Source organism: Rattus norvegicus, chromosome 2, assembly GCF_036323735.1.
Source record: "Rattus norvegicus strain BN/NHsdMcwi chromosome 2, GRCr8, whole genome shotgun sequence".
Taxonomy (NCBI): Eukaryota; Metazoa; Chordata; class Mammalia; order Rodentia; family Muridae; genus Rattus; species Rattus norvegicus.
In genome coordinates this window covers 18,923,064-18,940,307 of record NC_086020.1, presented here as the reverse complement: position 1 = coordinate 18,940,307, position 17,244 = coordinate 18,923,064, and the positions used below count along the sequence as shown (strand labels likewise).

Sequence of the window (17,244 nt, the reverse complement as noted above, 5' to 3'; positions counted from 1 at the left end):
AGAGAGCTGAAAGCCAGTTCTGAGCAGTAACTACAGGCCAAGACCAGAGGTAAGACCAAATTTCTGTTCCAAGTGACTTGTCTGATGGACTCAGGATACACAAAGGCAGAATTCCTCTGGGACTGGGCACTTCCAGTTTCAAGTTGGTGCCTGAACCTCACGGATGCCTGCAGCACAGCTCCCTGATCCCAACCCCTGAGAGAGAGAGCTGAACACCAAGAAGTACAGACAATCCTGAGAATGCAGGACAGGAGAGACTGACAATTCTGCCCACTTTTTCCCACATCCCTGGCCCAAGAGGAAACTGCACAGTACCTCTGGGCACAGAAATATAGGCGCAGTCAACTGCAGCAGCCCAACAGTCCAGTTCCCAGCACCCAAATCCTGTGGGGCTCCGGAGAGGAAGCTAGACCTTCAGAGGGGCAGACACTCTTGGGAAACCAGAGGAGACAACCCTTTGCCCGCATTCCCAACTCAAGAGGAAAACTCCTTGTGCCTTCAATGCCCCCTGTGCACAGGGACCTATGAGAAGTAGGGGCAGGACCCTTCTGGTTCCAGCAAACATAGAGAGATGAAAGCCAGCCAACAAGAATGACTACATGCCTGAGAGCAGAACACTCTTTTCCCATAACTGGCTGAAAGCAAACAGGAAAACTGGTCTACAGCAGTCCTGACACACAGGCCTAGAGGACAGTCAAGCCACTGTCAGAAACAGCAAGACAAGCTAACACCAGGGACAACCTGATGGCAAGATGCAAGCACAGGAACCGACACAACAGAAACCAAGAATATTTGGCATCATCAGAGCCCAATTCTCCCACCAAAGAAAACAATGGATATGCAAACACACCAGAAAAGCAAGATCTAGTTTTAAAATTCCATTTTTATCATGATGATGGAGGACTTAAGAAAGTCATAAAAACTCCCTTAAGGAAATACAGGACAAGACAAGTGAACAAATAAAAGCAATAAAGAGGATACAAAAAAAATCCCTTAAAGAACTACTGGGAAAAATCCCAGCAAATCAGAAAAAGGAAATAAACAAAACCATCCAGGAGTTAAAAATGGAAATAGAAACAATAAAGAAAGCACAAAGGGAGACAACCCTGGAGATAGAAAACCTAAAGAAGAGATCAGCAGTTATAGATGCGAGATTCACCAAGAGAGTACAAGAGATAGAAGAGAGAATCTCAGGAGCAGAAGATACCATAGAAAACATTGACATGACTGTCAACGAAAGTATAAAATGGAAAAAGGTCCTAGCCCAAACATACAGGAAATCCAGGAAGCAATGAGAATGTCAAACCTAAGAATAATAGCTATAGAAGAGAGTAAAGACATCCTACTGAAAGGACCAGTAAATATCTTCATCAAAATCATAGAAGAAAACTTTCCTAACCTAAAGAAAGAGATGCCCATAAACATACAAGAAGCTTACAGAACTCCAAATAGATTGGACCAGAAAAGAAACTCCTCCCATCACATAATAGTCAAAACACCAAAATCACAAAACAAAGAAAAAATATTAAAAACAGTAAGGGAAGAAGGTCAAGTAACATATAAAGGCAGACCTATCAGAATTACAACAAATTTCTCACCAGAGACTATGAAAACAAGAAGATCCTGGGCAGATCTCATACAGACCCTAAGAGAACACAAATGCCAGCCCAGGTTACTGTATCCAGATAAACTCTCAATAAGCATAGATCAAGAAACCAAGATATTCCATGACAGAACCAAATTTCTGTCATGGATTACACAATATTTTTCTACAAATCCAGACATAAAACGGATAATAAATGGCAAGGCCCAACACAAGGAGGAAAGCTATACCCTAGAAAAAGAAGAAACTAATCTTTTTTGCAAAAAAAAAACAAAAAGAAAAGAGGCACACAAACATAATCTCACCTCCAAATATAAAGATAACAGGAAGTGAGAATCACTATTCCTTAATATCTCTCAACATCAATGAACTCAATTCCCTAATAAAAAGACACAAATTAATGGACTAGATACATAATGAGGAACCAGAATTTTGCAGCATTCAGGAAACACACCTCAAAGATAAAGACAGATACTACCTCAGAGTAAAAGGCTGGAAAACAGCTTTCCAATCAAATGGTCTGAAGAAGCAAGTTGGATTAGCCATTGTAATATCAAATAAAATCGACTTTCAACCAAAAGTCATCAAAAAAGGAAGGACATTTCATATTTATCAAAGGAAAAATCCACCAAGATGAACTCTCAATCCTAAATATCTATGCTCCATATACAAGGGGAATTACATACATAAAAGAAACCTTACTTAAGGTAAAAGCTTGCACTACTGCACACACAATAATACTAGGAGATTTCAACATCCCACTCTCATCAATGGACAGATCATGGAAACAGAAATTAAAAAGAGAAATAGATAGTCTAACAGAAGTTATGAATCAAATGGTCTTAACAGATATTTATAGAACATCCTATCCTAAAACAAAAGGATATACCTTCTTCACACCTCATGGAACTTTCTCTAAATTTCACATATAATCAGTCACAAAACAGACCTCAACAAATACAGAAAGATAGAAATAATCCCATGTGTCCTATCAGACCACCATGGACTAAGGCTGGTCTTCAATAACAATAATGAAAGAACACTAACATATATATGGAAGTTGAAAAATGCTCTACTAAATGATAACCTGGTTAAGGACAAAATAAAGAAAGAAATTAAAGACTTCTTAGAATTTAATGAAAATGAAGATACAACATAATCAAATTTATGGGACACAATGAAAGCTGTGCTAAAAGGAAAACTCATAACTCTGAATGCCTACAGGAAAAAACAGGAGAGAATGTATATCAGCAACTTGACAGCACACATAAAAGCTCTAGAACAAAAAGAAGCAAATACACCCAGGAGGAGTAGATGGCAGGAAATAATCAAACTCAGGGCTTAAACAACTAAGTAGAAACAAAAAGGACTATACAAAGAAACAACAGAATCAAAAGCTGGTTGTTTGAGGCAATCAGCAAGATAGATAAACCCTCAGCCAGATTAACCAGAGGGTACAGAGAGTGTGTCCAAATTAACAAAATCAGAAATGAAAAGGGAAAAGAATAAAAGAAAATTATAAAATTCATCAGATACTACTACAGAACCTTATATTCAACAAAACTTGAAAATCTGGAGGAAATGGACAATTATCTAGACAAATATCAGATAGCAAAGTTAGTTCAAGAACAGATAAAACATTTAAATAACCCCATAACTCCTAAAGAAATAGAAGCAGTCATTAAAAGTCTCCCAACCAAAAAGAGCCAGGACCAGATGGGTTTAGTGCAGAATTTGACCAGACTTTCATAGAAGACCTCATACCAATACTGTACAAACTATTCCACAAAATTGAAACAGACTGACACTACTGATTTCCTTCTATGAAGCCACAATTACTCTTATACCTAAACCACACAAACACTCAACAAAGAAAGAGAACTTCAGACCAATTTCCCTTATGAATATTGATGCCAAAACACTCAATAAAATCTTGCAAACTGAATCCAAGAATACATCAAAATTATCATCCATCATGATCAAGTAGGCTTCATCCCAGTTATGCAGGGATGGTTTAATATACAGAAAACCATCAGCGTAATCCACTTTATAAACAAACTCAAAGACAAAAAACCACATAATCATTTCATTAGATGCTAAGAAAGCATTGGACAAAATTCAACACCCTTCATGATAAGTGTCCTGGAAAGAACAGAAATTCAAGGTCCATACTTAAACATAGTAAAAGCCAAACGCAGCAAACCAGTAGCTAACATTAAACTAAATGGAGAGAACCTTGAAGCAATCCCACGAAAATCAGGGACTAAACAAGGCTGCCTACTCTCTCCCTACTTATTCAATATATAGTTCCCAAAGTCCTAGCCAGAGCAATCAGACAACAAAAGGAGATCAAAGGGATAAAAATTGGCAAGGAAGAAGTCAAAATATAACTATTTAAAGATGATATGATAGTATACTTAACTGACCCCAAAAGTTCCACCAGAAAACTACTAAGCCTGATAAACAACTTCAGCAAAGTGGCTGGGTATAACATTAACTCAAACAAATAAGTAGCCTTCCTCTACACAAAAGATAAACAGGCTGAGAAAGAAATTAGGAAAACAACACCCTTCATAATAGTACCAAATAATATAAAATGCCTCGATGTGAGGCATTTAACCAAGCAAGTGAAAGATCTATATGATAAGAACTTCGAGTCTGTGAAGAAAGAAATTGAAGAGGATCTTAAAAGATGGAAAGATCTGCCATGCTAATAGATTGGCAGGATTAATATATTAAAAAATGCCCATTGTACCAAAAGTGGTCTACAGATTCAATCCAATCTCCATAAAAATTCCAATCCAATTCTTCATAGAGATAGAAAGAACAATTAGCAAATTCATCTGAAATAACAAAAATCCCAGGATAGCTAAAACTATCCTCAACAATAAAAGGACTTCCGGGGAAATCACCATCTCTGACCTCAAGCAGAATTACAGAGCAATAATAAACCATCTTCTGAAATCTTGTTCAATTTGTTTCTTGAGAGGTTTGAAGCTCATGGATTGGCAGGAGTAATATAGTAAAAATATCCAAAATAGCCCTTCAACAGAGGAATGGATACAGAACATATGGTACATCTACACAATGGAATTGTACTCATTTATCAAAACCAATGACTTTATGAAATTCATAGGCAAATGGATGGAACTGGAAAATACCATCCTGAGTGAGGTAACCCAATCACAGAAAAACACATGGTATGCAGTCATTGATAAGTGGATATTAGCCCAAATGCTCGAATTACCCAAAATGCACAGAACACATGAAACTCAATAAGGATGACCAAAATGCTGATGCTTCACTCCTTCTTTAAAAGGGGAACAAGAATACCCTTGGGAGGGGAGAGGGAGGAAAGGTTTAGAAAAGACACTGAAGGAACACCCATTCAGAGCCTGCCACACATGTGGCCCATACATATACAGTCACCAAATTAGATAAGATGAATGAAGCAAAGAAGTGCAGGCTGACAGGTACCGGATGTAGATCTCTCCTGAGAGACACAGCCAGAATACAGCAAATACATTGGCAAATGCCAGCAGCAAACCACTGAACTGAGGGGGGTACCCCTGTTGAAGAGAAAGGACTGAAAGAGCTTGAAGGGGCTCGAGACCCCATATGTACAACAATGCCAACCAACCAGCTTCCAGGGACTAAGCCACTACCCGAAGACTATACATGGACTGACCCTGGGCTCCAACTGCATAGGTAGCAATGAATAGCCTAGTAAGGGCTCCAGTGGAAGGGGAAGACCTTGGTCCTGCCAAGACTGAACCCCCAGTGAAGGTGATTGTTCAGGGAAGGGAGGTAATGGGGGTAGAATGGGGTGGGGAACACCTATATAGAAGGAGAGGGGGAGGGGTTAGGGGATGTTGGCCTGGAAACTGGGAAAGGGAATACCAATTGAAATGTAAATAAGAAATACCCAATTTAATAAAGATAAAGAATGACAGTATTAATCCCAAATTTTGTAACAATATAAGAAATTCATACCAATGGAAACCTTAAATCTGTATCAAAATAAATTTTGTACCAATGTAAGAAATTAAAGAAAAACATTCAAAATTAAAAGAAAAAATCTAGTTTGACATTTCATCTTACAACAGTCAGAATGACCCAGATTATATAAGAGACTAAAAAGAGATGGATACAAATGAGAGTGGAGGTGAAGAGAAATTGGGAGGTGTTGAGGAAGTAGAAACCATAAATAGGACATATTTCATGAAAAGTCAATTTTCAATAAAATAAAATTAAAAATAAGGACAGAAGTACATTTAGTTTTTTGGGAATTTTTAACGGAAAATATTTTAGATTTGGTTTTGAAACAAAATTCAATAGATACTTCAGGCTGATTTCAAATTTAGAAAAAATTTCCTGTATTAAAATTTCAAGTACTACTGTATGTGCATGTTTGTGTACATGTATACAGAAGCCAGAGGTAGAATTTCTTCACATTTTCCTTTTCCTATTTTTTTTTTTTTTAGAAAGAGAGAGAGGATCTCTTTCTCTGAAGCTGTAAGTTTACCCATTTGATGATGCTTACTGGTCACTTAAATGAAAAGCTGTACTTGACTCAGCATCTTTACTACTGGGATTACAGATGTACAGTAACTAGATTTTTATTTAATGGCGTGTTTCTGTGTGTTTGTGTGTGCGTGTGTGTCTGTGTGTGTGCCTGTGTGTGTTTGTGTGCACACATACCCATGTGTGAGTATGTGCTGTATACATCTGTGTATGCTGTGTGTGTCGGTGGGTGGTGTGCTGAATTAATCTGATCTTTTGTCCTCATGACTCTGTGACAACTATATCACTGATTCTGACATTCCTCAGTCTTTTACCACAATTTTTTAGCAGTTTCATTAGAAAACTTCTTATGAGTTTCTGCTTTTTAGCTTCAATTGAGTTGTTGTGGTTTATACTTGGATGTTTTATGAGATCTAGATTGGATAAAAATTTAAATATTAGGTAAATTAGTTCATTAAGAAACAACAATAATATAATGTTTAGAAAAATAGTAGTAAATTATTGGAAAAGTAATTATCTGTATTTGATATGTTTTCTAGAGACTATAATATATGGAAGGCAAATTCACTGAGGATTATGGATTTCTGGGTTCTTGCATTATAGTACTATGTAAATTTTAAAAGATATGTTTAAATACAAATTAATGAGAAATTATTTAAGATAAATTTTGAACATGCTAATCAGCTATTCCAACCTGATTGTTACTCTAGATTATACCAAGATTGATTATACGATAGGGAGGTCACCATAAGTGCAAGATTTTTATTTTTTAGAAGTAGTTAATGACAAAAATCTTTAATATGAAATAAAACACACTTTATAATTATTTGCATTAATCTGATAAAGTATCTTACAATTTTAAATAATACAGATTATTTTTCATTTGGACCTTGGTCATTTTCTTATTTGGTATAAATACATATCAAGGTATAGATATTGATATTTATTTTCTATGTCTTTAGATAAAAGCTTTAACAAATTCAATATGCAATAAATTAAGTATGCCTTTTATTCTGTTCAGTGTCTCCAATAGGTTGCATTTAATAAATAATATATATACATATATATGTATTGTACTACTGTAAACGTTGAGTGACTAGTTTTTGCAGTTTTCAAAGACATAAATTAAGATGAGACTTGCTTTTGAATGTTTTCTTCTGCTTCCCACATACTCAAGTGCTAAACTAAAGGCAGGATGCAAACTCTGTTCTTTTTTTTTTCTTTTTGCATCTGAGTTTAGTACATTTTGTAATGGAGTTTCTGAACTTAGTTTTCTTTAAAGCCTTCTAGTTCATTGATCATTCATTCAACATTCTCCCCTTTGCTCACAAAGTAGGAAACTCAATTTCTATGATGGTTAATGTAACTTTTGACAATTTAATGAAGAAATTTCTCAAGAGTCAGAGGGTAAGAAAAGAGATGGTTTTTTCCTCATATCAGAAAGCAGCACAGAAATGATAAATATGTGGTTTTCGGTCCTCGGTATTGTAACCTGGCCTGCCTGGCCTTAGTTAAAAATTGGTAATTATATCAGAGAATTCCCTATACAATTACTATTGTTTTTTCATTTTCTCGTTGTTTGCTACCTCTATTAAAGAGGACTAAGAAGTGTCTACAGCTAGATTGAAGCAGAGTCTATGCTTTCTAACATCTATTTTCTTAGGACTGTACTTCCTCACCTTTAGCTGTTCAGGGAAATTAATTTAAATAATTAACTTATAGAACAACTTCAATCTGCATTTTACTATATTGGGAAAACATGGATCAGAGACATAACCTTGGATTAAAAAAATGAAATGATGGTGATTGAGCTCAGTCCCTGTTTCCTTCATAATTTTATTTAAACATAGCTTAAAGCATATATTTTTAAAAGGCAAGAAATGGTACTCTATAGCACTCAAAAATATGTCCCAGACAGACTCAATTGTCTAGACAAATTCTGATATAATGACAGGTAATATCCCACGTCTCAGAACAATGCTTTAGTAGTGACCTACAAGTACAAGCTAATTACAGTAACTATAACTACATGATCCAAATGATGCTGAGTACATTATCTGAAGAAGTATGAAAAAGGCATGTTTCTCATTCAACCAGAAAGTCACTATGGACAAAAAAGGTAAATGTAATCACAAACCTGCCTAAAGAGAGCTAACATCCATCAGGAAGAACTAACCAAATGACAACTTTGAAATGCCAATCATGAGCTGGAGTTTCATGCCTTTTTCCTGGATGAGACTTTAGTTCATTTTTGTTTTCAGATATATTATAGAATTTTATGAGCCCAAACCATACTTTATTCTGCTGGGTCCTGTCTCTTCTTGTCAAAGTATATTTTCTTGAAAGCATCTTGTACAAACAATGGGAAGAAATATTTCATATGATAACTTGCAAGTACCAGTATATTGATTCATCTGGACCAATAATATGATCTATCATTTGGGTTCATGGTAAGTGGTGAATTTTCTATCTAGAAATGTATATCATTACAGAACCTTCACACTTCACAGTAACTAAGAAAAGGCATGATGATTACTTACTTACACTTACCTTGTTCTATGTCAGTGTTTTTCAACATGTCAGTTGAAAATCCTTTGGTGGGCCAGATGATCCTTTCACAAGGGTTGCATATAAGATATTCTGCATATCAGATATTTACATTCCAATGCATAACATTAGCAAATTACAGCTATAAAGTAGCTATAAAAATAATTTTATTGTTGGGGTCACCACAACATGAGAAACTGATTAAAGAATCACAATATTAGGAGGCAAAGAACCATTAGCCTTGATCTCAGATACTTTTTTTCTGTGATGTTTTTATAAGAAACAAAAAATTATTTTGCATCAAATTCCGAATAAGGTCAAACACTCACGTGAAAGGAGAATATCATCGATGTTGGTTAAAGTTTGTTTATGCCCATGGTGTCTTTTTTTTAATAACCTTATTACTGCATTGTGTAAATGAGCCACATTTTCTTTATACATTCTTTAGTTGAGGGACCTGTTGATTGTCTCCAGTTTCTGGCTATTACAAACAAAGCTGCTATGAACAGAGTAGAACACGTATCCTATTGGGATGGTGGAGAATCTTTTGGGTATATGCCCAGGAGTGGTATATCTGGTTCTTGAAGTCAAACTGTTTCCAGTTTTCTCAAAAACCACCAAAATGACTTCCACAGCGATTTACAAGTTTATACGACTGCCAACAATAAGAGATCATTCCCCTTTCTCCATATCCTTTCCAGCATTTACTGTCCTTTAAGTTTTTCTTCTCCATAGAATGTAGGATTGAAGCATCTACATTTTTATCTTCCTTCTTCTTAAGCTTCATATGGTTTATGGGTTGTATCATGGGTACTCTCAGTTTTTAGGCTAATATCCACTTATCAGTGAGTACATACAATGCTTGTTCTTTTGTGTCTGAGTTACCTCACTCAGGATGATATTTTCTAGTTCCATCCATTTTCTTGAGAATTTCATGAAGTCACTGATTTTAATTGTGGAGTAGTACTCCATTGTATACCCCATATTTTGATTAGGCTATTTGATTTATTGGTGTCTAAATTATTGAGTTCTTTATATATTTTTGATATTAACCCTCTGTTAGGTATAGTGTTCATGAAAATCTTTTCCCAGTCTGTAGGGTACAGTGTTATTCTATTGAAAGTGTCATTTGACTTAAAGAAGCTTTTTAGTTTCATGAGGTTCCATTTATTAATTGTTGATCTTAGTGCCTGAGCCCTCTTTTCAGAGAGTTGTCTCCTGTGCTGCTGATATCAAGGATATTCCCTACTTTCTGTTCTATTAGATTTATTGTATCCAGATTTATGTTGAGGTCTTCGTTCCAATTGAAATTGAGTCTTATACAAGGTAATAAATGTAGATCTATTTGTATTCTTATACATGCATACATTCAAGAAAACAACACCATTTGTTGAAGATGCTCTCCATTTTCTATTGTAGGAGATACACACCATTTTTAGTGGCAGGTTCCATTCCCAAAAGTACATGGTCCACACAAAAAGAATTCAAAGGCATCGGGCATCTTTGGATCTTCTTTTTGTTAGAAGGTCTTCCTTTCTCTCTCTTGTTTTCTTTTTCTTTCTTTCTTCATACCTTACGTGTCCTTTACATATGTATTATGCTTCCAATCTTTTGATTTTACAGCATTCCTATGGGTATACAAGTGTGTGTCTTTGTGTTTATGTATACTTCTCAAGGATTTCTAAAGCTATTTTTCTTCTGTTTCTTTGTTTGAGGTCCACCCTGAGCCTGAGAGATGATGCTGTGAAAGGGGTGAATGGGAATAGCAGGAGAAAGACTTGAAGTCAATGTTGTAAGCCAATAGCACTGTAATCTGCTTGAGCTAGCTCTCTCTGTCAGAACAAAGCCAGCCTTTTATTTACTACAATTGCATAAACTACTTCCTTAGAAAGTGTATATCAGTTTAATCATTTACCCTAGATGGTCTATGGAGATGATTCTAGCTGAGACTCCTAACAATGAGAGGTATGGATCCCAAAGAGACCACTCCTTGTAGTCTCACATTGGACAGATAAGGAGAGCAACCAGCCAACAAAACTTTTGATCCAAAATGTGTCCTGCCTATAAGGTATACAGGAATAAAGGTAGATCAGAGACATCGGGATTAGCCAACCAATTACTACCCCAAATTGAAACTCATCCCGTGAGCAAGAACCAATCCCTGACATTAATAGTGATACTCTATTATGCTTGAAGTCAGGAGCCTACCATAACTGTCCTCTGAAAAGCTCCACCAAACAGTCAAAGGAAAGAGATGCATAGACTCACAGTCAAACATTAGATGGAGCTCACAAAGTGTTATGGAAGAGTTGGGGGAACGATTGAGGAACCCAAAGAGTACAGCGACACCACAGGGAAACCAACAAAGTCAAACAACTTGGACTCCTGGGAACTCCCAGAAGCTGATCCAACCACCAACCAAATGGCAAACTCAGGCTGGAACTAAGCCATCTGCACAGATGTAAGAGATGTGCAGCTTGGTCTTCATCTGGATCCTCCAGCAAGTCAAGTGGAGACTTTCCCTGTTGCTTGTTTGCATGCCTGCAGATCCTGTTCCCCTAACTAGGCTACCTTTCTGGCCTCAATGAGAGAAGTATCACCTAGTACTACAGTTACTTGATATGCCATGGGTGAGGAGGGAATGGGTGGAAAGGATGGTGGGGTGGAGGGACAGATGGGGCGTGGGGGGTTGGGAGGTGTGGGAGAGTACTATGTGTGCTGTGAGAACAGAGAAATGAGTATGGATCTGAGTGAGGAGTACTGGGAGGAAAGGGGGGCTGATGTTGGAATGTACAGTGAAGGAAGGAAGGAAGACAGAGAGCAGAAAGAGAGAGAGAGAGAGAGAGAGAGAGAGAGAGAGAGAGAGAGAGAGAGAAAATTGCTGGTTACCATTAGTGAGATTGTTGGAGAAACTAATTTTTCATTTGCAAGTGGCTATCAGTTTGAGACCCCTTACTGGGTTCCCATCTGGTGCAGACTCGTGTGGGCCTTGTACATATTTCCACAAACTCTTTTAGATTCTTACTCTGGTTGTAGGGCATATGTATATTGCATTTAACACACTGGTATTAAGAATATATTTATAGTCTAAGTTCTCCTACAAATAATATATATATATAATCATAATTAACTTTCATTTAAACTTATCCTTTTTCAGAGTTAGGCTTGATTTGTTTTTTGTTTGTTCACTTGTTTTGTTTTTTGTTTGTTTTTTGAGGTTTCTGTATTTTATTCAAGTTTTATTTTAATTGATGTTAATTACAGCATTTGAAGGGGAGGAACTAATTCCACACAAAGTGGAAGACTGTATAATGTACTCATTAAACTGCTAAAAATAGTGGTGTGGCTACAAGAGGAGTCAATTAAGACCCTTGTCAGGGTGTGACCACAATCTCCCACCCAGCTCAGAGCTGGAGAACCAGGAAGCTATTTCATACTCTGGTGCAATGGTGGGAAAAAAGGAATTAAAAATAATAGAAGAAAGAAAGAAAACCACACCACAACACAAGGAAGAATTAAGGCCTGAATGATTGGTTCCATCATGCCACCCTCTTCACCCTAAAGTGTCACATAAAAAATAGCTAACCACACCCTAAAGACTACTTTGGTGAGAAACAGGTAACGGATGGGCTAGGATGGGAACAGAGCATAACCTTCTGTCTAACCAAACATCCCTTTCACATAGGTGTGTATATGCTTCCAAGCAGATAGGATCGGGACACCGGGGTTCAATGTTCAGGAATTCACAATTTCATGTGTGGACTGGATACAGATTTACAAAGGGTTCACACACTCCCAGCTTCCACATGTAGCCTGGCATCTCTAGAGGTGCTCCTCCCTAACCCATGCCTACAGCTAAAAAGGACCCTTCCTGGAATGGGGTTTCCGCAGTACCTCTGAAATGGTAAACACCTTAAAGCTGAGTCATCCTTAGCCTGGAGGTCTAACGTGGTATTTATCAACTCTCGCATACCCAATATATAACATTAAAACGTACACTAAATTCTGAAGGTCGCTATGCTGCAAAATAGCTTAAAATTAATCATTGTACAATATTCATTTTTGCTTGAAATTCTAGTCCTAAACCGAGCTTGTGGCCAACCGCATTGAGGTTCTTGACATCCAGCAGGACTGTCAGCATCAGTTTGATACCTGGTTTTAGAGTCTGCCTGTACCCTAAGCCAATTAGACTGGAGTTGTTCACTTTGGCCGAAAAGCACGCATCAGGGTCCACCTGATACTTGGATGCTATTCCAAAACGAGTGTTTCTGTTTCCTTCAGTCCACGAGAGAATGACAGCAGTCTCCAACTTCGTGTTCACCTTCTGGTAAATAAAGCCACCAAACTCCGTCCCATTATTCACATTAGTATGAAGCTGGAATTCGCCCATCCTGTAGCCAACTGCAAAGTTGCTCTGAGTCACTCGGGACTTTGAGGTCCCAAAAGTCATCTAGTTGCCAGCCAGCCAACCCTCAGAGCCAAGCACCAGGGTACCCCGGATTGAGGGCCCAGCGACGTCAAAGTCCACATCATAGCCCAGGTTGTCAAACTCCCTCTTGTACCCTATCTTGATTTTAGCATTTTTCCCCCAGTGTCAGGTGAGAAAGATGAATCAAAGGTCAGATTCAGTCCATGAGCAAGCTGGTCTTCCACGGTGATCTCAGTGCCCAGGGTGTTATCTGTGTTCCACTTCTCAGAAAACGTCAGCCCATATTCGGTCGCTGTACTTGGTTTCCAGACCACAATTCACTTTAGTGATCTCCATGTTGGCAGAGCCTGAGCTAGTAAATTCCAATCCATTCTCAGACTTCGTTTACAAATCAAATTTTATTAAGCCACTTGGTGAAGACATTCCTGGTGGACTTGCCAAGATCAGCGTATGTAGGAGGGACAGCCATGTTCTCAGAGGCAGTGATGGCAGGAGGAGCAGCAGCTACCGCGGGGGATCGATTTCTTTATTTATATTTCATTGTGTTGAGTTAAATTGTAGTTGTCAAAATGTTAACATTAGGCTGCCGCTGCAGAGAGCCCCTGGGCAGCACCCCACGAGCGAACCTGAGCCTCGGGACCACAGGTAAGACCAAATTTTCTGCTGCAAGAAAGCTGCCTGGTGAGCGTGGGACACACCGAAGCAGAATTTCTCTAGGACCAGGCACGTTCTGTGTTTACCGGAAGTCCCACACCTGCGGATCCCGGCCCGCAGCAGCTCTCTGCTCCCAGACCTGGTGAGAGAGAGACCCAACCGCCTGGTCAGGTGGGCACTCCTGAGGCTGCAGAGCGGAAGAGACCACCAACACTGCTCACCGCTGCCCACATCCCTGGCCCAAGAGGAAACTGTATAAACCTCTGGGCTCCCGTGGGGGAGGGCCCAGGAGCGGCAGGACCCCTGCCTGAGACACCACCAGAACCAGAAGGAAACAGACCGGATAAACAGTTCTCTGAACCCAAATCCCGTGGGAGGGAGAGCTAAACCGTCAGAGAGGCAGACAAGCCTGGGAAACCAGAAGAGACTGCTCCCTGCACACACATCTCGGACGCCAGAGGAAAAAGCCAAAGACCATCTGGAACCCTGGTGCACTGAAGCTCCTGGAAGGGGCGGCACAGGTCTTCCAGGTTGCTGCCGCTGCAGAGAGCCCCTGGGCAGCACCCCACGAGCGAACCTGAGCCTCGGGACCACAGTAAAGACAAAATTTTCTGCTGCAAGAAAGCTGCCTGGTGAACTCAAGACACAGGCCCACAGGAACAGCTGAAGACCTGTAGAGAGGAAAAACTACACGCCCGAAAGCAGAACACTCTGTCCCCATAACTGACTGAAAGAGAGGAAAACAGGTCTACAGCACTCCTGACACACAGGCTTATAGGACAGTCTAGCCACTGTCAGAAATAGCAGAACAAAGTAACACTAGAGATAATCTGATGGTGAGAGGCAAACACAGAAACACAAGCAACAGAAACCAAGACTACATGGCATCATCGGAGCCCAATTCTCCCATCAAAACAAACATGGAATATCCAAACACACCAGAAAAGCAAGATCTAGTTTCAAAATCATTTTTGATCATGATGCTGGAGGACTTCAAGAAAGACATGAAGAACTCCCTTAGAGAACAAGTAGAAGCCTACAGAGAGGAATCGCAAAAATGCCTGAAAGAATCGCAAAAATCCCTGAAAGAATTCCTGGAAAACATAAATAAACAAGTAGAAGTCCATAGAGAGGAGACACAAAAATCCCTGAAAGAATTCCAGGAAAACACAATCAAACAGTTGAAGGAATTAAAAATGGAAATAGAAGCAATCAAGAAAGAACACATGGAAACAACCCTGGATATAGAAAACCAAAAGAAGAGACAAGGAGCTGTAGATACAAGCTTCACCAACAGAATACAAGAGATAGAAGAGAGAATCTCAGGAGCAGAAGATTCCATAGAAATCATTGACTCAACTGTCAAAGATAATGTAAAGCGGAAAAAGCTACTGGTCCAAAACATACAGGAAATCCAGGACTCAATGAGAAGATCAAACCTAAGGATAATAGGTATAGAAGAGAGTGAAGACTCCCAGCTCAAAGGACCAGTAAATATCTTCAACAAAATCATAGAAGAAAACTTCCCTAACCTAAAAAAAGTGATACCCATAGACATACAAGAAGCCTGCAGAACTACAAATAGATTGGACCAGAAAAGAAACACCTCCCGTCACATAATTGTCAAAACACCAAACGCACAAAATAAAGAAAGAATATTAAAAGCAGTAAGGGAAAAAGGTCAAGTAACATATAAAGGGAGACCTATCAGAATCACACCAGACTTCTCGCCAGAAACTATGAAGGCCAGAAGATCCTGGACTGATGTTATACAGACCCTAAGAGAACACAAATGCCAGCCCAGATTACTGTATCCAGCAAAACTCTCAATTAACATTGATGGAGAAACCAAGATATTCCATGACAAAACCAAATTTACACAATATCTTTCTACAAATCCAGCACTACAAAGGATAATAAATGGTAAAGCCCAACATAAGGAGGCAAGCTATACCCTAGAAGAAGCAAGAAACTAATCATCTTGGCAACAAAACAAAGAGAATGAAAGCACACAAAAATAACCTCACATCCAAATATGAATATAACGGGAAACAATAATCACTATTCCTTAATATCTCTCAATATCAATGGCCTCAACTCCCCAATAAAAAGACATAGATTAACAAACTGGATACGCAACGAGGACCCTGCATTCTGCTGCCAACAGGAAAAACACCTCAGAGACAAAGACAGACACTACCTCAGAGTGAAAGGCTGGAAAACAACTTTCCAAGCAAATGGTCAGAAGAAGCAAGCTGGAGTAGCCATTCTAATATCAAATAAAATCAATTTCCAACTAAAAGTCATCAAAAAAGATAAGGAAGGACACTTCATATTCATCAAAGGAAAAATCCACCAAGATGAACCCTCAATCCTAAAAATCTATGCCCCAAATACAAGGGCACCTACATACGTAAAAGAAACCTTACTAAAGCTCAAAACACACATTGCACCTCACACAATAATAGTGGAAGATTTCAACACCCCACTCTCATCAATGGACAGATCATGGAAACAGAAATTAAAGAGTGATGTCGACAGACTAAGAGAAGTCATGAGCCAAATGGACTTAACGGATATTTATAGAACATTCTATCCTAAAGCAAAAGGATATAACTTCTTCTCAGCTCCTCATGGTACTTTCTCCAAAATTGACCATATAATTGGTCAAAAAACGGGCCTCAACAGGTACAGAAAGATAGAAATAATCCCATGCGTGCTATCGGACCACCACGGCCTAAAACTGGTCTTCAATAACAATAAGGGAAGAATGCCCACATATACGTGGAAATTGAACAATGCTCTACTCAATGATAACCTGGTCAAGGAAGAAATAAGGAAAGAAATTAAAGACTTTTTAGAATGTAATGAAAATGAAGGTACAACATACCCAAACTTATGGGACACAATGAAAGCTGTGATAAGAGGAAAACTCATAGCGCTGAGTGCCTGCAGAAAGAAACAGGAAAGAGCATATATCAGCAGCTTGACAGCACACCTAAAAGCTCTAGAACAAAAAGAAGCAAATACACCCAGGAGGAGTAGAAGGCAGGAAATAATCAAACTCAGAGCTGAAATCAACCAAGTAGAAACAAAAAGGACCATAGAAAGAATCAACAGAACCAAAAGTTGGTTCTTTGAGAAAATCAACAAGACAGATAAACCCTTAGCCAGACCAACGAGAGGACACAGAGAGTGCGTCCAAATTAACAAAATCAGAAATGAAAAGGGAGACATAACTACAGATTCAGAGGAAATTCAAAAAATCATCAGATCTTACTATAAAAACCTATATTCAACAAAATTTGAAAATCTTCAGGAAATGGGCAATTTCCTAGACAGATACCAGGTATCGAAGTTAAATCAGGAACAGATAAACCAGTTAAACAACCCCATAACTCCTAAGGAAATAGAAGCAGTCATTAAAGGTCTCCCAACCAAAAAGAGCCCAGGTCCAGACGGGTTTAGTGCAGAATTCTATCAAACC

The 17,244-nt window shown here is 38.5% G+C and overlaps 1 pseudogene; it reads right to left on the bottom strand.

The window, feature by feature from the left end:
* Nucleotides 1–12,716: 12,716 nt before the first annotated feature.
* Vdac1-ps1 (voltage-dependent anion channel 1, pseudogene 1) lies at nucleotides 12,717–13,605 on the bottom strand (annotated as a pseudogene).
* Between the last annotated feature and the right edge of the window lie 3,639 nt (nucleotides 13,606–17,244).